Genomic DNA, 24,607 nt, shown 5'->3' with positions numbered 1-24,607 from the left:
TCACTGGGACTTCCTAGGCTGCTCTCTCACGCTGCAGGGGTTGCTCTGAGTTATGGCGGTTGCCCTGTGGCTGTGGCTGTATGGTATAGCACTGGTCTGGGCCACACCTGAGCAAGTGGGGAAGGTCTCCAGGGCCTGCTTCTACCATATTACTGCTATAGGAATAGCCTCACCCACTCAGAGCTATACTGTCAGAATGCTCTCTGGCTAAGTGTTTGCACATGGAGAAATGAGATGTACAGAACAGAATTTGGAAGGAGAATATTGTGAATTATCTCAGGAGCTGGGATGATGGCCCAGGTGGGATTCTGCCTGACTTGAGGAAAGGCCAACATCCTTTCCCAAAAGGGAAGAGTTTCAACAGCACATGTCTTAACAATCTCTCTCAGGGCCGAAGCACCATCTGTCTAAATGGTACTAAGCAACTGATACTGAGGCTAAAGAAGAAGGAAGAATTCAAGACCTAGTCGTATACCTTCTACTCCTTCCCGAATGCTGCAGTAAACTTAGGCAGTTCAAGCAACGATCTTGGGGACTTAGACACCTGTGGGTAAGGCTAACTAAGGCAGAGTTTCATTTGGATCTTGAACAAGTCATTGCTCCTATGTTTCAGCTCCTCCACTGGCACAGTGAAAGCATCTCCCAGGGGTGTGAGTTCAGAGCAGTTCCCTGACACGTCTTGAAAACAGTGCTACTGGGGGCAAAATCAAAACCAACATTACCTGGGGCAATTCGAAGTGCGTTCTACACGTAATTTGCACTGGAACTTGATATGATGACTGGAAAAACTATAAATGAATATGATTCTTAGTTAAAAGATGCATGTGTGACTGGAAGAAAATGGAGTAGTATGTCCACCACAGTAAAAAGCAGTGGTGGCAACAAGCTTTCTGGATGGAGGGGTTTGGGGTTGGTAATCTGGAGGGAAGAAGGAGATAGAAGAAAGTCTTGATGATGCATATGCAGAACAAGCACACATTTGTATTTGGAGCATATGTTTCCTTGCGGCAGCTTTCAGGGAGAGGGCAGTGCTAAAGCCCACCCAAGCCACCTCCTGGGGCCACTACTGTCTGAATGGTAGAATTACAAGTAGTTCTAATTCTCCCACTTACTCTTTACTATCTTTTCCAATTTTTCTACAAATGAAAAATAGTTAAATTCCATGTTTTTAAAAAATAAATGTTAGTTTGTGTGTAGAAAAAAGTTGGAACATTCAACAAAATAGTGGCAGTGATTCTCCTTGGGGGACAGGGTTATGGAGGACTTCTAGTTTTTGCATTGTACATTTCTGCAATGTTTTAATTAATAATATTTCATTCTAAAAGTAATTTTGAATTATATTTGTCATCCAGAAGGGGTTTTTGATTATTACTATACACTAAAGGCATTAAACACATATCACTCTTAGAAGTTTCTCCGAAAATATGGGCAAGGTTGTAACAATTTTGAGAATAATATATAAATACATTTAAATTCATGGAAAAGCTAATAATGCACGGATCCAAACATTATTAGGGTGAAAGTGAGACAAGTGATGCAAAAATTTTCAAGTGTTCTTCAGAGGCATAACTGTGGACTTGGCAGTCACCTGAGGAAGGTCTTGCCAAACTCCAAATCCCCAACAAGGCAAAGGGACAGGGGTGAGGGGCAGCTGCTACCGAGGGACACCTGCCCTCAAAGGCTTCTCAGTTGTTTCTCTTTGCTTGCCTCCAGGTTTCAATAGCTATCTTGGAAACCTTCTTAAGGAAGCTGACAGGCAGCCTCTTTGGAATTAGAAGGGGCTGTTCCTAGAAAACCAAGCTGAAAGGAAAGTGTAAGTGAAGATGTTGTAGCTCACAGCTCCGGGAGCTTTAAAACAAATAGCGATTTCCTAATCCCTCCCAAAGAGGAGGTCATCTGTTCTAGGTGGCAAGCAACATAACTTCCACAGAACAGCCAGATGCTGGCAGAACCACCTGAGTTCAAATGATGCATTTTAGAGATAAAGGTACAAACGGGGTCTTCCTAAGTACTCTTGACAAAGCCTGCATTATCACTGAGTTCCCAATAACCTTCAAGAGGGCCTCAGAGGAACGAGTCCTCTTGTGCTATGACCTCCTGACACATCCTGGGACAGCTCTGGGCCAGAGCAGTGCCTTCCCAGGTCCTGAAAAATCAAGACTTCCAGGCCATGAGAAGTCTAATCGGAGGCTTGTATGTCTGAGAAGCTGCAGGGGAAGCAGAGCAGTACTCAGGGAGAGTTGGCAGGCAGTGCTGGGGCTGCGGCCAGGAGAAGAGGAGTTTTGGAGCCTGAGCTTGGAACCCAGCAGGCTCCTGGGTCACGATCTAGTCACCCACACCTAGCAGAGTAGGAAATCCACCCTTAGGAAAGGCCCACATTTGATTTTTTCTTTACGCAAGCACAGATTAAGTGGGTTCAGTCTCTGAATGTCTATCTCTGCCTCTGTCTTACTGGAAGGCTAATTCTGCCCAAGTGAGGCCTTATTGCACAGGACAGTGGTAGTGGTAGTGGTATCTTCCTCTCGTGTCTTCCCATTTCCCCCGACAGGAGCTGGTTTGGGCCTTCTTACTTCCCAATGGTACTCCCAATCTGGAGACTGAGAAGTCAAAACATTGTTTTTGCTAGTACTCTTAACCATTAGGGACAAATGTGAGGCCTTTTTTCTTAGTTATTGTGGTCACTATCTACTCATTCTTAAAAACTATTTCATAGAATTAAGGACTGACAGCAACAAATATACCTTAGAAATCGATTTATTCAGCAATTATTTGTTGAGCCCTAGCTACTGCTAAGTCTTATATGACCCCTGCCTCATGAAGCTAGTTATCTAGTGAAATGGATAAACAGTAGCAAAATAATCATTTTACCTAATTATAGGCCGAGGGCTAATTATTCTCAGGTAGGCTGACTAGGGGAAAAGGGAAAAGAACAGTGGCAGGAGGCTCTGCTTACAGAGAGACCACTGAATTCCACAGGCAACACAATGCCCTTTCGCTCCTACCCCACCTGGCTGGAGGCCTGTGCTGTAAGCTGTTTGTTCCTTCCTGGTAGGGCCTGGCAGGAAGCCACACTTCTGCTTAGGTCCTGGCTTTCATGAAATCAGACTTACAAAATGTCCAGGCAAGGTTTAGACTCAGTGTCAGGCCTTGGAGAAAGCAGCCCTAGCTTTTCCGTCTCCACAGGCTGATTCCCGTACCTGACTCACACATACTCCCACCTTGTTAAGTCCCCTGCTATCAGCCCCTGTGGCTGCTTTGCATGGTGAGCTGTGTAAACGCCTTCAGTTGTGCAGCATGAAAGTGATGTGAATCCGGTAGGTGGAATAAAGGCCATGGCGCAGGGTGTCAGATAGGGTCAGGGTCGAAGTGGATGATCCAAGAGGACATGAGAAGGAGAGGGGTCAAAGGAGGAAAGGACCCTAGGCCAAGTTTCATAACAGACAAGAGAGAAACAGGGCTGTTATACACAGTTGCACAGTTTGTACGCTGCACAAAGCACCTAGTGGAGGAGATGAGTGAGGGCGAACCCTCACAAAATGAGTAGAACCCAAGCTCCACTCGCGAAACTGCATTCCTAGCAAGGGGTGCTATCTGTCTGGAGGAAGAACCTTCACTCACAGAGGCCAGAGAGGCATGGCTCAGTAAGCATCTACTCAGAGAGTTGGAAACCACCAGACTCACGCAACAGCACATGTAAGCGATGACTGTCAAGCCTGAGGAAGATGGGCCTCCTCGGCTTTTGAACACTACTGCAGTGTAGGTGGAGGAGGGCTGCTGGCTGGGTGCCGCTCTGTTGTGACAAGCTGAGACCACAGGGGCCACTGGCTGAAACGTGGAAGCTCCTCACAGGCCCAGCACCTCTCCAAGGTAGGCTCCATGATCTAGCTCCACCTTCCTTTCTCCTTCATCCATCTCAGCCATCTAGCCGCACCCGGAAGGCACAGCTCGACTCCTGAGATTTCAAATATTCGTTTAAGAAATGTTAGTGGTTACACGTCTGTGTTAGAAATGTAAACATTATACAAAGATGAACAAACGTAAAAGAAGCCGCTGCCAAATTTTAAGATGAAAATCTTCCTTTGTTAGTAGCCTCCTTACTACTCATCCCTCATATTTGAAACCTGCTTTCTGATCCTACTGGCCCCTGTAATTACTCTGCCTCCTCATTCTGGCAGACAACCAGTGCCTGTCTTCGACTTGTGGCCCTTCCTCCACCTCTGGCCTTAGGGCCAACTGCTTCACTGCATCTTAAGTTTTGCCTCCTCAGAAACCTTGCCATGAACATGCCAAGCAACCCCCAGTCTGGTGCCCGCTCCCCCTCACTGCTGCTTCTCTAGGCCCAGGACTTTAAAGACTTAGCCCATTATGAATTCATGGGTCCAATGCAGTACTCACAACAAGACCTTTATTCATCTCTTATATGCTCAGACTTATTTCTGACTGTGGGTAATTCAGACCTTCAAGAACTCAATTCCCCACTAACCCTCTCCCTCCCCAACCTCAGCAAGTGGCTTTGGCTCTATTTTACTAAAGAAATAAAGGTCTTTTCTTAGGAGGAACCCCAGTAATCTCTCCTGGACTTCACCCTAAAAGTCAGGGGCAGGAAGAGCCATGCCCTCTCCTCTTCAAAGTAACCTTTACCTGGGATCCTAAGGATCATTCCTTTTTGCTTTCTCTCTTGCATGTGTACTATTTTCTTTGGATAACTCCTTTTCCCTTCTGCTATTAAACATGCTCAGACCTCCTGCTTATAAAAGATGATTCTACATCAATACCAAACTTTTACTCTAATTGAAAGTTGGTTAGATCACTACGGAGAACACTGTATAAAAAGCTTATTTTAAAAAAATATTGCACCCTTTGCACCTCTGTAATCTCACTTTATGGAATATACCACAAAGAAATAATCCACAAAAAAGAAAAAAATGTCACTGTACAGTAGTTCAGAACAGAGATATTTACACTTGCAAAATGGTGGAAATACTCCAGTTGACCAACAACAGATTGATGGTGAAGCATACTGGCATCAATATGATGGGATGCCACTGAAGGAATGAAATATTTGAAGTTACAAATACGTGGATGATGTCAATATGGGGATGTCTGCAGATGAAGTACATTTTAATACACAAAATGTATTTTAAGAACCACATACTAAAATGTTTTATGTTTGCTGATAAAGAATATAATTATTTTATAAAATGAAACATTTAATTCAATTGCTTCTTCTGGTTACTATTTTCCTCTCCCTCCCTGCTGCCATTCTCTGGTGACCAGCCATTGCTTCTATTTTTCTCTATCAATTTTCCCCTTAAACCACTCCAGGGTTTTAACGAATGGATACCCTAAGCAATCATCATGACTTCCTTCTTCTTAAATCCTTAAATCTAGTTAAATCAGCAGCATTGAAACTTCCAGACGTTGTCTCTTCCCATGCTGCTGAATCATCCTAGTTTCCCGCCATCTCCTTCCTTTTTCACTAACTATGAATAGTTCTCAAGCTCATTACGGGACTCTGGTCTTTGCACTCTGCATGCAAGACCTTTGGAGAGATTCCTTTGAGGGAAGCCAGCCCTCCTCTGCGCTGCTGACTGTTACTCTGCAACTCCATCCACAACCTGACCCCCAGCTTCCAGTTCTATGAGATCCCTCCACTTGGTTGTCCTGTAACCCACTGTCACATTGTTTCTAGTTCTCTGTGTCTAAAAAGCAACTCCTCTCCAAATTCTCTTCAAACGTCCTAATTTCTGGTTAATGTCACCAATATTCCCCAAACTCAAAACCAGCACACACCCTCAGTCTGGTAAGGCTGCCCTGCCTACAGGACCCACCACATTCCTTCCCACAGCCATTGCTTTGCTGATGCTGTACCTTGCCTCGTGAAAGGCCCTCTCTCGTGTTCTGTCAACTCACAGCCTGCTCCTCCTTAGGGCAAGGTCAGGTTCTGCTTCCTCTGTGAAGTCTTATCTTTTTTTTTTTTTTTTTTTTTAAATAGATACTGGCCCGTACTCTGCCACCCAGGCTGGAGTGCAATGGCATGATCATAGTTCACTGCAGCCTCAAAATCCTGGGCTCAAGCCATCCTCCTGCCTCAGCTTCCCTAGTAGCTGGGACTGCACATATATGCCACGATGCCCGGCTAATTAAAAAAAATTTTTTTGTAGATGGGATCTTGCTAGGTTGCTTAGGCTGGTTTTGAACTCCTGGCCTCAAGTGATCCTCCCCTCTTGGCCTCCCAAAGTGTTGGTATTACAGGTGTGAGCCATTGCCCCTAGACTTAAGTCTTTTCTGATTACTCCAGCTCACAGCGACTATTTTCCTCTCAGCATCCTTTTGGAATTTAGGCTCTGTGGTATCTATGATACCCACTGCACTATTCTTTTCATTTCTTTTGCCTCTCTTCCTCAGCTGTCCTCTGATGAGTCTCCACATCATCCTGCACACCCAGCTCCAGTGTGTCTTCATCTCTGAAGTCTTCCTGGCTCTCACTGGCTCAGGGTGATTCTTCCTTTTGGCTTATCAAAGCACCCTTTCCCATAGCCAATACAGTTCCATCCCCTCATGTTGTAGTGACATATAATTTTGTGTCCAATTCTTTTGCCAGAATATTAGCTGAGTTCCTTAAGAGCTCAGACTATGTCTTATAGAATAAAGCACCAAAGATGTGTTTCTGACATGCAATATTGTCATACGCACTAATCATTCCATATAGCCATCTCGTCTTCCACACAGATTACAGTCTCCTTATGGACAAGGGTTGAGTCGCGTTTCTTTTATATCCTATGGTCACTAACAATACAAAACAGAGAAAGGACTTGATGAAGGATACGTGTTGAGAGTATGCTTAAATGTCTTGTGAAGATGATATGCAAATTTATGTGAATAATCTATAAACCTGGAAACAATACTTTTGGGGTAACAGAAGTCTTATCAAGTTGTCTCAAGACACTGTACCTTGCTATTTGGGGCCAGCATAACACATCTCTGTACTTAGCAGTGATCCTGTTACTTAAGAGTGTTAATAGGATGCCTAAACTGAGAGCTTTCAGCTATGAGCTCTATCCAGCTAAAATCAGAACAAATCAAGGACCAAATCAGAGTCCCAGGTAAGTGTCAATGACCTTCAGGGAAGGGGGTAGAGGTGGAGGGTGGCTAGCTGCCAAGAGTCTGGTGCTGCGGAAAGGCCTGGCTACGCAGCACGTATTATACCACTGGAGATAAGCCTGTGTGAAACACTCCTCACATGGGAAGGGTATCTAATTTCACCCACTGGTCTAAGACCTGCCCCTTTCACATGGCAACACATACCTTAGACCCAACTATGATCTTGCTGACTCACAAGCAGCTAAGATTTCATTTCTTACCAGTCAGGAAACACCATTTAAATTACAAGGTGACCAGGACCACAATGCCCTCAAGATAAGATGACTGTTTCTCCAACAATCACTCTCTCCCAGTGGTGGAGCTCCTCCAGCCAGCCATACCCAAAGACTTGCTCACTAATAATTCCAGGCAGCAGGGTAGGCCTCCACCCCATCTGGGACAAGTGTTTGGGTAGTCAGACCATTTGGAAGAAGAGGCAGATCCCGCTTAGCAAACATTTATCACAGCACAGACCGAGCTATGTGACAGGCCATATGTTCTTCAACTCTAAGTCCCGGATCCTCAGGGGGAGGCCAGAAGCACCCCTTTCCCAGGGCTCAGAGCTGGGCAGACTCCACCACTGGCAAAAGGCAGGTATCAGTCCTCTGGGCTGACCATCTAGGTGATGTACAGTGTGTGTGTGGATGGGAAAGATGAGGCCAGAGGACGGCTGCCCAGCCAGCTCTTTCCAACAAGGCCAGCCCCTCCCGACACAGCCAGCAGCTCCACAGACCTGGTATGGCACAGTGGGAGTGGCCTAGGCCATGCCTACATAGGGCTTCTGCCCATCAGGTGGCCACAGGTGGTCACCCAACCCTCTCCGTCCCTGGAAGGAAAAGGGGTCTCTGAGCTGATGGCTGAATGGAAAGTGACAAAGGGCAAAGGGAGGAAGGTGACTGTAGCAGGCCTTGGCAGAGTCTTTTTTTTTTTTTTTTTTTTTTTTTTTTTGAGACGGAGTTTCGCTCTTGTTACCCAGGCTGGAGTGCAATGGCGCGATCTCGGCTCACCGCAACCTCCGCCTCCTGGGTTCAGGCAATTCTCCTGCCTCAGCCTCCTGAGTAGCTGGGATTACAGGCATGCGCCACCATGCCCAGCTAATTTTCAGTATTTTTAGTAGAGACGGGGTTTCACCATGTTGACCAGGATGGTCTCGATCTCTTGACCTCGTGATCCACCCGCCTCAGCCTCCCAAAGTGCTGGGATTACAGGCGTGAGCCACCGCGCCCGGCTGCAGAGTCTTTTAAAACAGACAATTCAGATGGGTGCACATCACCCCAGAAATGAGCAAAAGCATCAAAAAAAGGCAACTGGAACACCAGAGAACTGGGAATACAGAGAATCTGAAAAGACAGGGAAAAGAAAGCCACCCGAAACAGAGCCCTGTGGTATACAAGGTTTTATTAAAACCTTCTGATGAATTTAAACAAATTAAAAGTAAGAGGCAAAAAAGACTCTAAAGACTGCTTTGCTACATGGAATCTAGATGTCACTGGTTTTAAAATGTCATCATTAAGTTACAGTTGCTTAGTGCAGAAAAGCTCAGAAAACATCAGTAAAGCACTAAGAAAAGCCATTTGTTTTTAATCCCATCACTCAGTCACTTATGATTTGGCATATGCGCTTCTAGTAGTATCTTTTCATATTTTTCTTTATAAATATGGTATTTTCCTTGACATGCTATTTTTCATCCTGCTTTTTCATTGATATTAAGAGTTCTGGAATGAATATTCCAAACATTTTCCCAATGTTTTTAATGCCCGTGCAGTATTTTATCTGGACGAACCTGACCAATCCTCAGTTGCTGCCACTTTTGGTTGTTTTCAGTGTTTGATATTACTAGTAATGTTGCATTAATAAAAATCGTTTACAAGTATGTCTACACATCTCTGATTTTCTAAATATTCCTAGAATGGCAATTTCTGGTCTAAGGACGTATATCCTTTAAGCCTTTTTATATATAGTCAAACTACTAGGCAGACTTGAAGTCATTCTTCTTGCTCAGTTATTTTAAACATATCACACAAATGATATGTATCTCCTATACATAGGAGGATTTTTTTCAGGGGAAAAAAATCATTTTGCGTGGAGTTAAAACATTTTAGATAGGACAAGTCCTTATTTACTTGAGACAAATGAAGCGTCCAGAGCTTAAAACACTGATGTTATGCCAAAAAGTTGACTAACAACATCTGGTCGGTTTAGCAAAGCTGGTAGGGCATTGTGCGAGTGAGTACAAGATCAGGCTTATGCTAGTATTGGCCAGTCAGCTCTACACACAAGAAAAACCATCCTTGGCCACAGCATGCTTCACCAAACTTGGCCAACTGTCATGCGAATCTGTACTCCTGGCCAAAGGGAAGACTGCATGATGGAATGTGAATTACTCAGCATAACCCATCCTAACTCCTGGGTAAGCAACCCAAAGGACGTATTCAAATGATAGGTGTGTCATCTTTCTATAATAAATATGACTTCTGGCTAGAAAATACAGCTGGCCAACTTAATGACAAAATTAAAAGCTCAACAGTCCTTAAAGATTTTATCACAGTTTACCAGTAATTCCTAACAGAAACAGTCAATAAATCACTAGGTAAAAGGTATGCTGTACCAGCCAGGTCTGATCTAGAACCTAGCTACACAGTGTGCCAGCATTTCAGCTTGGGTCCCTTTAAACTTCAAGCCCTCTTGACATTAAGTAAGAGGCAGGGATTTTTCAGGAAGGTCATATGGTCAGGTGCCATTTTCATCAATAGCTGGAAATTAAATGAGCTTATTAGAATAGCTATGATTATTTTAGCTGGTCAAGCGAGGGAGTGACCAGCTAAAATAACAGTCTTAAGAAGACGTGATGAGGTAGGTGGTCAGTTAAGTACCCTGGGCTGCCAGCGAAGCAGCCTCTTGGAGGGTCCTGCCCTCACTTAAGACCTTGGTTTGGTGCAAACTGCCTTGGCCTGCTTGAAACTGTCAAACACTATTTGTCCCAGGCATGAGAGGCTCCAAGTAAAGTCAGCTGCTTCTTTTGTACCAACATGTATTTACTGAACAACTACTACTGCCCACTCTATTTGGTATTCATTAAATGACAAAAGCATACATGCTTCTTATAACAAGTCAAATATCAAAGCATATAAAGTTCCCCTTTGAGTCTCCTTTTCCCTTCTCCACACCCAAATCCCACCTCCCAGAGGTAAACAGTATTGTGTTTCTGTTTTCAATCTTTAGATGTCTATACATGGGTATTTCCTTCCCTACTGAAATTTATCTAGGAATTTAAATTCACTTTTGCTCTCTCACCTGAACAGCTTGCCCTGGTTCTTTAATTACTCAGTAGTCTCTGCCTTGAGCCAGTCTGTAATTCTCTCCATGCAAAATGACCTCCCTTTACCTCTGCTTACTGGTGAGGTTTCCTTCCTAAGATGAATAGCTCCTTTCCCTTGCCCTCTGGATCTCACGGATGCAGAAGCTGATTTGAGCCAAGTCACCGATGAAATCTACGCCTCTACCAGTGAGGAAGCCAATGAAGACCACATGCGTGTCCCTCACAAGCAAGAGCTCAGCAGCTTTTCTATTGCAAATGAAGACCACTCCCCAGACTGGCCTCCCTGATGGAGGACTAGCCACCCCCAAGCACACCACAACCCCAAGCATACCACATCTGTGCCTCCTAAAATCAAATGCTCCCGTCCTGCCAGTCTTTCAGGTTGGCTGAATACATGGAGCAAAGATACATTTCATATACTCCTGTTTCGGCAGTTGAAATAATAATGCAAGTGCCAGTTCTTCCCAGGACAAACCTTCTCTCTGTCCCTGTCAAATACCGAGAGGGCTGCTGAGAGATGGGGGCTACGGAACTGGGGGTCCAAGATGGACCTAAATCACGATACAATTTTGAAACCATTATTTGTTATTTGATGCTTTAGTAAATATAAAATAATGACTGGTATCTCTTATGAAGCAAGCACTCTACACACTTTCTTTCATTTAATCCTCACAATAACCCTGTAAAACAGATGGCTATTATTCCAGTCTTACTGGCATTCAGAGGTAACATAGCTCACCCAAGGCCACACAGCCAGGAGGTGGCTGGATGGGGATCTGAACTCAGGTCTGCCTGCTTCCAGAGGCCAGGCTGCCTCAGCACTTCCCAAGGATAGGGTTTAGAAGTCCCTATGGCTCCCAGAAACTACAGAAGGTTCCATTCTGAAAGCGGGAAGACATCCCCGTTGCTGCCCAGTATGCACGCTCCTCCTCTCAGCCTCTCCACCTTGCTTTCTGGAATGCGGTAGTCTCACATATGAGAAGTAGAAAAGACTTCAAATACCCAACTTCACATTCGCTTTTCTGTTAGTCGATGCAAATTAGAAAGAAGACCTTCTTAAAGTCAGAATGCGTGAGAAAAAAGTATTATTTTTAAGGTGGCAAGAATAAATATTTAATTAGACAGTTTGACACCAAACATTGCCTGGCTTTACAACATCTCAGACGACAAAACAAGCCCTTGTCTACAGGGCTAATTACAGACTACTAAATTATTTTTATTGAAACCCTTTGGAACATTACGAGGGATGAAGCAATGCGGTGCTGAAGAGTAACTCTAGTGTGGAAATCTGGAGATCTAATCCTGACTCAGCCTCTAATAACCACCAACATTCACCTGCCTAGTGTACACAATTTACAAAGTGTTTTTACACATGTTCCACACGGGTTGGGTGACCTTAGGCAAGTCATTTAACTCTTAGTGTCTTGTGTCACTTTAGAAATGAGGGCATGAAACTATACCATTTGGGGTCACCTCCAGTGCTAACATCCTAAGGGAAGGAGCCTTGGAATCTTTACAAATGTGTCTGTAAGCAAATCAGGGCAGATGCATTCTGTTTTTAAAAACTACATTTTCTGTTCAGCTCCCGACAAATGTTACTTGGCTAAATTCAGGTATGGCTCATAAGACGTTTGCTACCGGTTACTTGGCTCAGTTTCTAGAGAGGACCACATGAAGGCCTTTGATTGGATTCCCATATGGGAACTTTCCTCCATTCAGTAGCCTCCTACCATGCCTAACTCCAGCCAGTTATCTTACAAACACAACCCCATAATGTGCGCCAGCATGAAGGGCTGGAAGAAACTCATCTTCACAATGCATGCACTATCAGGACGGTGGGTCAGAAATGACATCATCAAACAGGGATATTATCAACACCATTCGTTCTCAATTCCAAGATTCACAAATCCCTTCCTCAAGTCTTGCCACTTCCTGACTGTTTTAATGTTTCTAAAATGAGGATGTACCTTGAAATCAACATACATTTTTGATCTGGTAACATGAGATTATTTTACCTAAAAGCTATTGGTAAATTGCTGGTGTGTCTTAGAACCAAGAATACAGTCCTACAAAATCACAACATCGATACACAGACTTAGGTCTAACTTGGTTCGAATCATGTGCTTCTCCTTGATCTTAACAATTACACTCGTCCCTGACCTGGGTAGAGTGGCATCTGGTTGGTGGTGCCCATATCATATCAGCCAGGGACAAAGCAACCCCTTGTTCATCCCAGCTTGGCTTTTGATCTGTGCCTATGCCTGGTTCATGCCTTGGACACACAGGTAAAAAAAAGAAAAGAAAAGGAAAAAACAAACAAACAAACAAACAAACAATTACACTCAGCAACAGCTGGATAGGCAATGCCCAAGACATGTTATTAGTCCTGTTTCCTCATAGCAGCAGTTTAAAAGGCATTCCGTCATTATTTCATAAAACACTGGTATGGATTTCAAAGGCGAATTAATCCACATAAAAACCACTGTGATCCTCGGAAAGTGTTATATCCCAGAGCAAACTGGAAAGGAACCTTTTACTTACAACCTCCTGATCTACCTAGCCTTGACACATTTTCTTCCCTCTTAATTCACAACCCTCCACCCCAGTAATATCGCTGATTCCCAAAATACACTCAGCCCAGGAGGAGCAGCTCTCCAGCACAGCTGTCTGCTCCTGCCCTGCTCGGGTATTTTGGTGAGCTATGTGATACAGGACCACACGGAAGGAATGCCACTCTCAGGCCCCACGGTTCCCATTGCACCACAGGCAGGTGCATCCCACCAAACCCCAGTCCGGCATTCGAAACAGAAGAAATTGCCCTTCTGGATGGGGGCTATAGTTTTCCTGAACTTCATCTCTATGTTTAAAACTAGGGCGACAGCCGTCTTGGCTACTGTAAACTAATCTGATGGGCATGGGGGCAGGGAGTGGCTCTGAGGAGGCTGCCAATAGGCCATGATTGAGCAAAGTAAAGGAGTGAAATAGTTATTTCTCAGTGTTTGCAACCTCAGAAACTCCAAATGAGTGGCTCCTTCACCATGATTTTTAGCAATGGACCATTCGTTCCTTTTGCTATCTGGAGTAAAAAGCCCAAAGCCTCTCGTGTGGTAGATCCAGCTTATATTTACATGTGTTTTCTAAAAGCACACTGAAATTTGGAAGCCAAATAAAAAAGAAGTTGACAATGAGCTACACACATAGTAGTTAGGAGCCCTCAAGTTGAGACATGTTTATTAAGAGTTTCTGGCTCTGGGCACTAACTCTGACTTCAGCTCAGTTCTCCTGGAAAAAGAAAACTGTTTGGGACCCTCCTCTATTCCAAAAACAGGGACTGCAAGACGGGCAGGTGAAGGGGGAGCAAACAGAACCCAAGGAATAGTCCAAATATGCTAGAACCCCTATGCGGTGACACCCCTACAAAGACACAGCTGCAGGAGGCACAGTATACAGGCCTCACACCTACACCATGGAGAAGCTTTGATTTTTCTGCTTCCTCTCCACTCTGCACACGTTATGTTAAAACTCACTACTACCCAATCAGTTAATTTACAGGAATCCAAGATCAAGTCCTGCCACAGCCCCTTCGTATAGAAACAGTAAGCACTTCCTATGGATGGTAACAGGCCTGTTTCCAAACCTCACATTATACCAGGGTTGCAGTGCCATTTTAAAAATTGCATTTTAAAAAGTGGCACCAGATGCTTATTCACAACAACACACCGGAAGCGCAGGAACTTGGAGCTCCCAAAGGCAACCTTTCTCCCTTCCCTCCACTACTTCTACTCCCCGCTTCACACCGCCTGCCGGCTGGGCAGTAGCTCACCCACTAGAAGGCCACCAGGCACTAGCCGCGTTCATAAACGCTATATGGTCACGATGGGGCTGAACCCTTCTCAGCCAAATCTATTCGGAAAGCCCGGCAGGCTCTGAGCAGCCCGTGAGAACTGTCCAGACCTGCTTCCCCAAACCGGCCAGGCGGGAGCGGGTGGGGAAGAAACCCGAGGCCCCCAGGCTGGGCCCAGCGCGATGTTCCCCCTCCCCCAAGTCTCCCCTGGCTCTCCAGTCACTCTTTTTCTGGCATATCACTGTGGAGAACCAGAGAGGCCGGGAGATGTCAGGCCTAGGAGGAGCGAGGAGGAGGGAGAAGGGACAAGGGCGGACGGGAGGTAGTTTGGAGGAAGTATCAGTCCAGGGCAGAGGTGCGGTGGCCACATCTAGTGCGGAAGGACCCCCAAGGTGGATCCGGAGAGAGGCAAGGGAAGGGAGGGGAGGGAAGAGGAGGGGGAGTGGCTGGGGAGGCCGGGCCGCCGAGGCCGGAGGGAGCCGGGCGACGGGGATGGAGGGGGTTGACCTGCGCGGGGAAGGCGCGGTCGCGGTGCGGGGATGCGAGTGGGGAGGCGAGGGCGGGGGGAGCCCGGTTCCCCTCCCCCAGCCCGGGCCCGGGCCTCCCGCTGACTCAGCCCCACGGCGTCCGTCGCCTCGGCCCGGACTCACAGTGCGCGAGGCGGCTCCGGCGGAGACGGCGGGGGAGGGGACAGGCGGCGGGGGCGCTGCGGCAGAGGCTGCGGCTCCGGCCGGCGGCTCCGGGGCGGAGGGTCCTCGCTGAGGCCGCCGCGGTCTCCGGCTTCAACGCACAGACTGCGGGGGACGAGGGCACTGCGCAGGCGCGATGCGGCCGCCGCTGTCAGTCCGTGCGGGGCGGGGCCTGGGCACCCGCCGTCTCCAAGGCAACTGGGCGGCGGGAGGAGGACAGCCCCTACCTCCACCTTGCCTCGCCGACTGCGGCGGGAGGCGGGGGGCGACGGGAACAGCCCCACTGAGTTGCCGTAGCAACGAGGAGAGGAGACCGCCTTAGCTGTGTGCAGCGATACCGAGGAAACGCGCCTACCTTGTCACCATAGCAACTGGGAACAGCCCCTTCCTTTTTCCTTGGCAACAGGGTAACAATCCCTCCACCCTGTCTCATCACAGGAGGAACAACCGTGTACACCTGCTTCCAGTAGCTGGATGACGGATTTTCATCTTTTATGGCTACGAAAAAGGAAAAAGAGACGTTTTCTTCTCTTTCAGCGACGTGGAAGAGCTAAGGCTGGATTTTGTCTTCTCTCTTAGTGTGTGGCTTCCAATCACAGCCTTTTTCGCTAATCCCCAAATTCAATTTCTTTTCTTTTCTTTTTTTGAGACGTAGTTTCACTCTTGTCGCCCAGGCTGGAGTGCAGTGGCGCGATCTCGGCTCACTGCAATCTCTGCCTCCCGGGTTCAAGCAATTCTCCTGCCTCAATCTCCCCAATAGCTGGGATTTACAGGCGTGCGCCACCATCCCCCGCTAACTTTTGCATTATTAATAGAGACGGGGTTTCACCATGTTGGCCAGGGCTGGTCTTGAACTCCTGACCTCAGGTGATCCACCCCCCTCGGCCTCCCAAAGTCCTCTGCGTGAGCCACCGTACCTGGCCCCATTTTTTTCTACCTAGGTTAAACATTCCCTTTCATCTCCTACCAGAGAGTACACCTTTACCCTTAAATCGAGCTGAGAAAATTGTCTATCCACGTATCACTTAAGTTTTTGTCAGCCTTACTGTCTTTCTCGCATTGCAAGGATAAACACGTCTTATTTCTTCATCTTGCTCACTATCTGGTTTGCATTCTACTTCCTCAAAACTAGTGCCCTCTGACATGTCCGTTCATGTTCCCGAATTCCCTCCTCCAAGCATGCTTTTATGGATCTCCTCTGTTCATCTCGATCCCCCTTTCCTCTCGACACTTGCTGTCCTTGCCCTGCACTGCTCTGCTCAGAGTATGTTCTTTGCCCCTGTGACTTCAGCATCTTGGTTCTCTTGGTGCTGATGTCTTCTAGCTCTTCCTCCCTCAGACCTGACTCCCGTGGATGCCTTGAGGTCACCTTTGTACCCACCCTGTACATTCCTCCTTTCTTACACACACCTTGCACTCTCATCATTTGTTTACATGTCTGTGTCTCCAATCAGGCTCTGTGACCCTGGTGGGCAGGAATGCTGTCTTTTTCCTCAGCTCCCTCAGCATCCAGCATAGCATGTGACACATAGTAGATCCTGAGAAATGTTTATGTAATTGAATCAAATGCAGACAAACATTTTCCTTCTTCTTTTCTCTGGCCTAACTGCCTCAGAGTCTCAGCCAACATTTTTCTTTTTTCTTTTTTTTTTCTGTTTTTTTTTTTTTTTAATTTTAATATTATGTTTCTTTTTTATTTTATTGCATTTTAGGTTTTGGGGTACATGTGAAGAACATGCAAGATTGTTGCATAGGTACACACATGGCAGTGTGGTTTTCTGCCTTCCATCCCCTCGCCAGTATCTGTCATTTCTCCCCATACTATCTCTTCCCACCTCCCCACCCCCCCGTCCCTCCCCCATTTCCCCCCAACGGACCCCAGTGTGTAGTGCTCCCCTCCCTGTGTCCATGTGTTCTCATTGTTCAACACCCGCCTATGAGTGAGAACATGCGGTGTTTGATTTTCTGCTCTTGTGTCAGTTTTCAGCCCACATTTTTCTAATTACCTTTACACATAGTTTGTCTTTCAGTATTATGCTACTATTATAAGTCTCTCATCTCCTTAGCTTTCCATCCTGTTAATTGAGACTCTGGCACTTTCTATTTCCTGAATCTTCACCTCTAGCTCTTCTCTCTTCTACACTCTCCCAAATGTTTCCACTAAGGTTTCCACTAAGGTAAATTTCCTCACTGGGTACCAACTCCGTGACTCCCGTACCCTCCATAATCAGCATAAGCTCTTCACACCTAACCATCCTGATCATCCCCTAACCAGCTCTAGTCAAGCCCTCTTGGTGAACATTACTGGATTCTGCTGGGCTTGCTGACATGCCAGAGATGCTGCATTCTCTTCAAAGAACTCAAAAGCAAGAACTCACAGCCTAGCGTTCTCTTCCAAATCTCCCTGTCTAGCGCCCACAGATTCCACCTCAGGACTATTGGTCCCAAAGCACCCCAACTGAGCCCATTTTCTTGGAGAAAAAGAAGGAAGAAAGTTACAAATAGAGTGATTAAGAAAAGAGAGGGGAAACAGCACATCCTTTCCTCTTCTACCTAAAGCAATTCTCAGAAAGGAGAGAGCTCTTTGTAGACAATAATTCCCAAAGCAAATCAAGGGGCTAGGAGAGTAAAAGACTCGGGCTACACTTTTTTCTAGCTACAGAGTTGGAAAACTGAAGCTGTTTCCAAGGACATCTGCAGGGTATCTGGGTGTCACCCAAGGCAATAGGGAAATCGCACACTCCATTTATCTTGCTTTCTCATTCTGAAGTTCCAGCTCGGCTTCATTGTTACAGGTATAGACTTGGGTGGTGTAGACTGCCCTGAGTAATCCTGAGATGAGACTATGATCCTTGTAACCCCACCCCTTTGTCACACATGAGGTACAGGATCATTCTACAAAGAGTTCCTTTATACCCTTCACCCAGATTCTCCACATGTTAACATTTTACCTTGTGCCATGAACTATTTCTACAAAATGAATCACTCCAATTTAGTGGTTTAAGCAATAACCATTTTCTCCATTTCTGTGGGCTGGGAATTCAGGAAGCATGAGATTGGGTGGTTCTAGCTCAAGGTGTGATCGCAGTCAGATGGTGGCTGAAACTTAAACAACAGGGTGCTGGCTGGACCCTTTATGTTGTCTCAGTGCTTATCGATCATTTGTGTTATTTCTCTGCAAAAATGTCTAGTCAAGTCCTGTGTCCGTTTTTGAATTGGACAGTTTTGTTGTTGTTGTTGAGTTTTAGGATTTCTCTATATATTCTGGACATAAATCCCTTACCAGATAATATATGATTGATTTGCTTTTTTTTTTTTTGAGATAGAGTCTTGCTGAGTCGCCCAGGCTGGAGTGCAGTGGCACAATCTCAGCTCACTGCAACCTAGACCTCCCGGTTCAAGCAATTCTCCTGCCTCAGCCTCCCAAGTAGCTCTGATTACAGGCATGCACCACCACACCCAGCTAATTTTTGTATTTTTAGTAGAGACAGGGTTTTGTCATATTGGCCAGGCTGGTTTCAAACTCCTGACCTCAGTGATCTGCCTGCCTCAGCCTCCCAAAATGCTGGGATTACAGGCGTGAACCACTGTGCCTGGCCCCAGGATAGTTTTTTGATACTATTAATTCCACTTCTTTTGCTTGTGTGTTTTTCTGAAACAAGGTCTTGCTCTGTTGCCCAAGCTGGAGTGCAGTGGCATGAACATGGCTTGCCTATAACCTTAACCTCCCGGGGCTCAAGCAATCCTCCCACCTCAGCTTCCCAAGTAGCTAGGACCACAGGGGCATGCCACCACACCTGGCTAATATTATTATTATTATCATTTTTTTTTTTTGAGACAGAGTCTCACTCTGTCGCCAGGTGCCAGGCTGGAGTGCTGGAAAGCTGTGGCGTGATATCGGTTCACTACAACCTCTGCCTCCCAGGTTCAAGCAATTCTCCAACCTCAGCCTCCCGAGTAGCTGGGACTACAAGCGTGCGCCACCATGCATAGCTAATTTTTGTATTTGTCAGTAGAGACGGGGTTTCACCATGTTGCCCAAGATAGTCTCAATCTCTCGACCTTGTGATCTGCCTGCCTTGGCCTCCCAAAATGCTGGGATTACAGGCATGAGCCACCATGCTCAGCCTAATATTCTTTAACATTCTTTTTTGTCTCTACAAAAAAGAATTAAAGGAGACTTTAAATTCTCCTGGTCTCAAAATCCTGGGTTCAAGCCATCTTCCAGCCTTGGCCTCCCAAAGTGTTGGGATTACAGGTGTAAGCTCAGTGCCTGACCCTAATTCTACTTGTTGTTTTTGAGGTAGGGTCTTGCTGTGTTACCCAGGCTGGAGTGCAATAGTGCAATCACGGCTCCCTGTAGCCTCGACTTCCCGAGCTCCAGTGATCCTCCCACCTCAGCCTCCCACTAGCTGGAAACACAGGCATGTGGCACATGCCGGCTAATTTTTGTGTTTTTAGTAGAGACAGGTTTTCACCATGTTTCCCAGTTGATCTAAAACTCCTGAGCTCAAGAGATCCACCCACTTTGGCTTCCCAAAGTGCTAGGATTACAGGCGTGAGCCACCGTGCTTGACCTCCACTTCTAAAATGCCTTTCAAAAACTCTTCCCTTCTTTATCTCCTTCACCTTTACCATCTCTTGCCTGGGTTACTGCAGGGCTTCCCACCTGCTCTCTCTGCCTCAGTGTCTCTCACCTCCAATCCATCCTCTATACCATTGTCAGAAAGCTCTTTCTAGAAAATAAATCTTATCACATAACTATCCTGCTTAAATCCCTATTGCTGTCCTTCTCAGACCTGCTGAAACAACTTTCAGGATGGGGATTCATGTAAGGAAACACGGTGGAAGAACTATAGATTAGCCATATCTTCTTCATTTATTTTTAGGGCATTGCCTTTTTTTTTTTTTGTTTTGTTTTGAGACGGAGTTTCGCTCTTGTTACCCAGGCTGGAGTGCAATGGCGCGATCTCGGCTCACCGCAACCTCCGCCTCCTGGGTTCAGGCAATTCTCCTGCCTCAGCCTCCTGAGTAGCTGGGATTATAGGCACGTGCCACCACGCCCAGCTAACTTTTTGTTAGTAGAGACGGGGTTTCACCTTGTTGACCAGGATGGTCTCGATCTCTTGACCTCGTGATCCACCCGTCTCAGCCTCCCAAAGTGCTGGGATTACAGGCTTGAGCCACCGTGCCCAGCCCGCTTTTTTTTTTTTTTTTTTTTTTTTTTTTTTTTTAAGATAAGGTTTCTGTTGCCCAGGCTGGAGTGCAGTGGCATGATCTCAGCTCACTGAAGCCTCTGCCTCCTGAGTTCAAGCAATTTTCCCACCTCCGCCTCCCAAGTAACTGTGACTACAGGTGTGCGCCACCACCCCCAGCTAATTTTTTTTATTTCTTGCTAGAGACAGGGTTTCACCATGTTGGCTAGGCTGGTCTGGAACTCCTGACCTCAAATTATCCTCCCACCTTGGCTTCTCAAAGTGCTTGGATTACAGGTGTGAGCCACTGCACCTGGCCTTCTTTTCTTTGTTTTTTTTTTTTTTTTTTTTTTTGAGGTCGGGTCTTGCTCTGTTGCCCAAGCTAGAGTGCAGTCGTGTGATTATGGCTTACTGCAGCCTTGAACCCCTGGGCTCAAGTGACCCTCCTGCCTGGCTCTCCCAGAATGCTGGATAACAAGTGTCAACCACCAGGCCTGGCCTTTGGAATTTTATTTATAATAAATATATCTTTAAATTTTATTTAGAGATTCAGAAAACAATATTTATTTTAATTTTTATTCATTTTAATTTATTATTTATTAAGGTAAACATTTTTATATTAAAACAAACAGACATGCTGGGCGCGGTGGCTCACGCCTGTAATCCTAGCACTTTGGGAGGCCGAGGTGAGTGGATCACCTGAGGTCAGGAGTTCAAGACCAGCCTGGCCATCATGGTGAAACCCCATTTTTGAAAACAAACAAACAAACATAAGATGAAGTAGAATATAAGAATCATATGATTTCAAAGACAAGACTTTTAAAGAGAGTTTGCCCTGGGAGTTATGTACTGAATTGGAACCTCTGGCTTAAGAGTGATCATGTTTCTCCAGTAATACCTCAATGAGGAGGGAGATCAGGCCTATACTCTGAAGAAATTTGACCCAATGGGACAACAGACCTGCTCAGCCCATCCTGATTGGTTCTCCCCAGATGACAAATACTCCTGCTACCGAATCACCATCAAGAAACGCTTCAAGGTGCTCATGACCCAGCAACCGCGCCCTGTCCTCTGAAAGTCCATTAAACTGATGTCTTTTCTGCTGCCTGTTACCCCTCAGAGACTCCATAACCAAACTCTTCAATCCGTGAGCCCTGATGCCTTTTTGCCAGCCACACTCTGTGGCATCCAGTGTCACCATGGCGATTGATCATGCTGGTGTGAGCCTAAAATGGCGGCATCATCCGTAAAGGGAGCATGTTTGACTTTTCTCATATTTTAAATTACTGCGAGATTATTAAAGATAAAATGATTTGGGGAAACAAAAAAAGAGAGAGTTTGCCCTTTGCCTTCAGTTATTATGCTTATTCCATCTTTCCCTGTAGGAAGGCCTCACACTCAAAGACCACGTCTTATCTACTTTTGTATTCTTAGCACCTTGTACTTTGTATTCTTAGCAAAGTACAAAATCTGATCTTTCTGCACCTTTCCCAAAGTGAGTGGGCAAACCAGAGGAGGCGGAGAACCTAAGAGGGTGGGTTGAGCCTGTGAGTTGCAGGGCTAGAGTTTAGACTGGAACGAGCAAGCCTGCCCTGCCGGGCTGTGAGGTGCAGGTAGGGAGGCGCTGCAATGCTGCTAATTGTTACCAATGTGTTCATTATTCATTCGAAACTAGCTAAAAGTGGAACAGGGCACTGAAATAAGACTGATTCCTGCAATATAGGAAACTTTTGGCATAGTTTTGAATGTTTACAAGGGACTTGTGTAAGTAACACACAATTTTGCTGAGGAATGAATTTTAATTACATGCCTTGAAGTGAATGAGCTCTTATTTAGAGAGTACATCAACCCTCCACCCTGCTGGAGTTACACCAGCACTGGGTCCAACGCTTCCTAGCTATGTGACCTTGGCCTTGGTTTTTCTCATCTGTGGTTGTGATGGTTAAACAAGATAAGGTGCGAAAAATGCCTGGCATTGCCTGATGTATTATAAATATCCAACAAACGGTAACTACCAATACTAACAAAACTTTCATTAGGGCCAAGAGGCTGCTCAGTATCCCCTCTCCGCCCCAGTTATACCTTCTATATAGAAATTAGTATGCAAATTGAGAACTTGCAAAGCTCTTAAGACACACCTGTGAACATCGATGACCTGCTGTTTCCAGAATGCCCAGCAACTCAGGGCCCCAGGACTATTCTTTCACCCTTCCCAGCTTCTGCATCTCCATCTGCTGTTCCAGATACTCAGTAGGCACAATCCATGCTTCTCTTCATAGTGGTCACCAACTCAAAATTCAAGGGCCAATCTATGCAAAGGTAGCATAAGATAGAGGTTAGGAGCCCTGGTTGGGGAGTCAGATGGACTTGAGTGAACATACTAACTCTACCACTTACTAGCTCTATGGCAAGCTATTTAATTTAGTTTCTCCATCTGTAAACTGGGGACAATAAGAGTAAATACCTTGGGGAGTTAACATAAGGATTAAATGAGATCATGTTTATTAGTTAGGACAATGTTGTGGGCATTAAATACATGGTATTAGCTATTATTTCTTTTTTCTTTCTCTTTTTTTTTTTTTACCCGGAATACTCCAATAGCTATTATTTCTATTTACAAGTGAAGCGTGAGCCAGGTGTGGTGGCTCACACCTGTAATCCCAGCACTTTGGGAGGCTAAGATTGGAGGATTGCTTGAGATCGGGAGTTTGAGACCAGCTTGGTCAACACAGTGAGACCTCATCTCAAATAATAATAATAATAATAAAATAAAAGTGAAGTGTTACATTCTTTGTAGAGAGCCTCCCAAAGGAGGTAAATTTAATCGTTACCATGGCATGTTTACTTGTCTCTTTCTTTTTTTTTTTTTTTTTTGAGACGGAGTTTCGCTCTCGTTACCCAGGCTGGAGTGCAATGGCGCGATCTTGGCTCACCGCAACCTCCGCCTCCTGGGCTCAGGCAATTCTCCTGCCTCAGCCTCCTAAGTAGCTGGGATTACAGGCACGCACCACCATGCCCAGCTAACTTTTTTTTTGTATTTTTAGTAGAGACGGGGTTTCACCTTGTTGACCAGGATGGTCTCGATCTCTCGACCTCGTGATCCACCCGCCTCGGTCTCCCAAAGTGCTGGGATTACAGGCTTGAGCCACCGCGCCCGGCCTACTTGTCTCTTTCTTATGGTAGCTCTATTATTTCATAAAACTAGCATATATTCAGATCCGACTGCAGCCAGGCATGAGATCCATACAATTTCTTATTACCTCCTTGGTTACCTTCTGAGGTTGGTATTATTCCTATATCCACACATAAATGACAGAGGCCCAGAGAGATTAATAACTTACCTAAGATAACACAGCTAGTGAACATCCGAAGTGGAACTTGAACTCAAAGCAAACACCCAAGTCCAGACTTCTTTTACGATCCCACACTTCCTACATTTTCTGTTCTACAATTGTTCATCAACATGCCCTTTTTCAAACTCACCTCTAAATGTAGAAGCTGCACTTGGCTCATGTTGCCATATGTCACACATGCCCGGTAGATGTTCTATAAGCATGTAGTAGACAGAGATGGGGAACTCCTGTAAAGAAACCTAAACTAGAATTGCCGCATAAAGACAAGATGCCTTAGTTAAATGTGAATTTCAAATAAACAAACAATAATTTTTAGTATAAGTATGACACAGACATTATTGGGACATACTTTAAAAAATATGTTTTATCTGAAATTTAAATTTAACTAGGCATTCTGTATTTTTATTTGCTGTGTTTGGCAACCTTATCCTAAATTCTGAGATTGGCCTTGAGAGGGACAACTTCCTCCAGGGAGCTGCAGATGGGACTCAAGGTGGACGGATCCTGAGCTGCTCTGGGGGCAGGGATTGAGGCCTGGTAACCTGGACACACCTGTCATTCCTTGAGCTTTTCTGTTCACATCTTACACCAAAGCGGTGGCCACTGATGAGCTGAAAGCGCCATCTGGAGGCCTTTACAGGTAGTACAGTGGTCAGGGGCCATTCCACAGATCCAGGACTTGGGGGAGCAGAGAAATGCCAAAGTAGACAGAAACCACGTAGAAAAGGCCAGCCTGGAGGTGGCCAGGGGTAGGGGAAGATGGATCTTCCTGGTATTTTCGGTTTGCAGCAGCTGCTGCTCTGGCTGCCTGAGGGTGAAGTCACTCTCCACAGGAGGTTACTGACTAGGGCTTCACATTCCTAGAATCCTCTGCTTTTCCAGCTGTTCCCCAGCATCTTCCCCAGGCTGGAAGTCATGGCCTTAGGAGGAGCACCATGACCTGGAATGACTGAGGGTATTAAGGCTTATGCTTGAGGGTGGTTTTAAAAATCTTTACCCTCTGTTCTCAGAGGTTCGTCAGTCATCATTACCTTCCAAGACAGAACGAAGTCTTTAATAAAAGT

General features: G+C 45.7%; 1 protein-coding gene, 1 non-coding gene and 1 pseudogene across 3 annotated transcripts in view; 2 read left to right on the top strand and 1 right to left on the bottom strand.

Moving 5' to 3' along the window:
* The window catches only part of MAPRE3 (microtubule associated protein RP/EB family member 3), a 60,602-nt gene extending 45,369 nt beyond the window's left edge, over window positions 1-15,233 (bottom strand). The window contains exon 1 of one of the 2 annotated variants that reach the window (XM_039474407.2): window positions 14,957-15,233. The gene's annotated coding sequence lies outside the window, so the exon portion shown is untranslated. The remainder of the gene's footprint in view (window positions 1-14,956) is intronic. The other variant, XM_039474413.2, reaches the window with a different exon arrangement.
* Window positions 12,613-12,747, top strand: LOC120362241 (small nucleolar RNA SNORA48). Its single transcript, XR_005578201.1, has one exon. It is a non-coding gene; the product is annotated as a small nucleolar RNA SNORA48 (small nucleolar RNA).
* A 5,837-nt stretch (window positions 15,234-21,070) lies between the features above and the next one.
* LOC101039997 (H/ACA ribonucleoprotein complex subunit 3 pseudogene) lies at window positions 21,071-21,466 on the top strand (annotated as a pseudogene).
* The last annotated feature ends 3,141 nt before the right edge of the window (window positions 21,467-24,607 follow it).

The sequence above is a fragment of the Saimiri boliviensis genome, chromosome 1, assembly GCF_048565385.1.
Source record: "Saimiri boliviensis isolate mSaiBol1 chromosome 1, mSaiBol1.pri, whole genome shotgun sequence".
NCBI classification, from domain to species: Eukaryota; Metazoa; Chordata; class Mammalia; order Primates; family Cebidae; genus Saimiri; species Saimiri boliviensis.
Note: the sequence above shows the minus strand (reverse complement) of the source record. Positions and strands in the feature narration are given on the sequence as shown.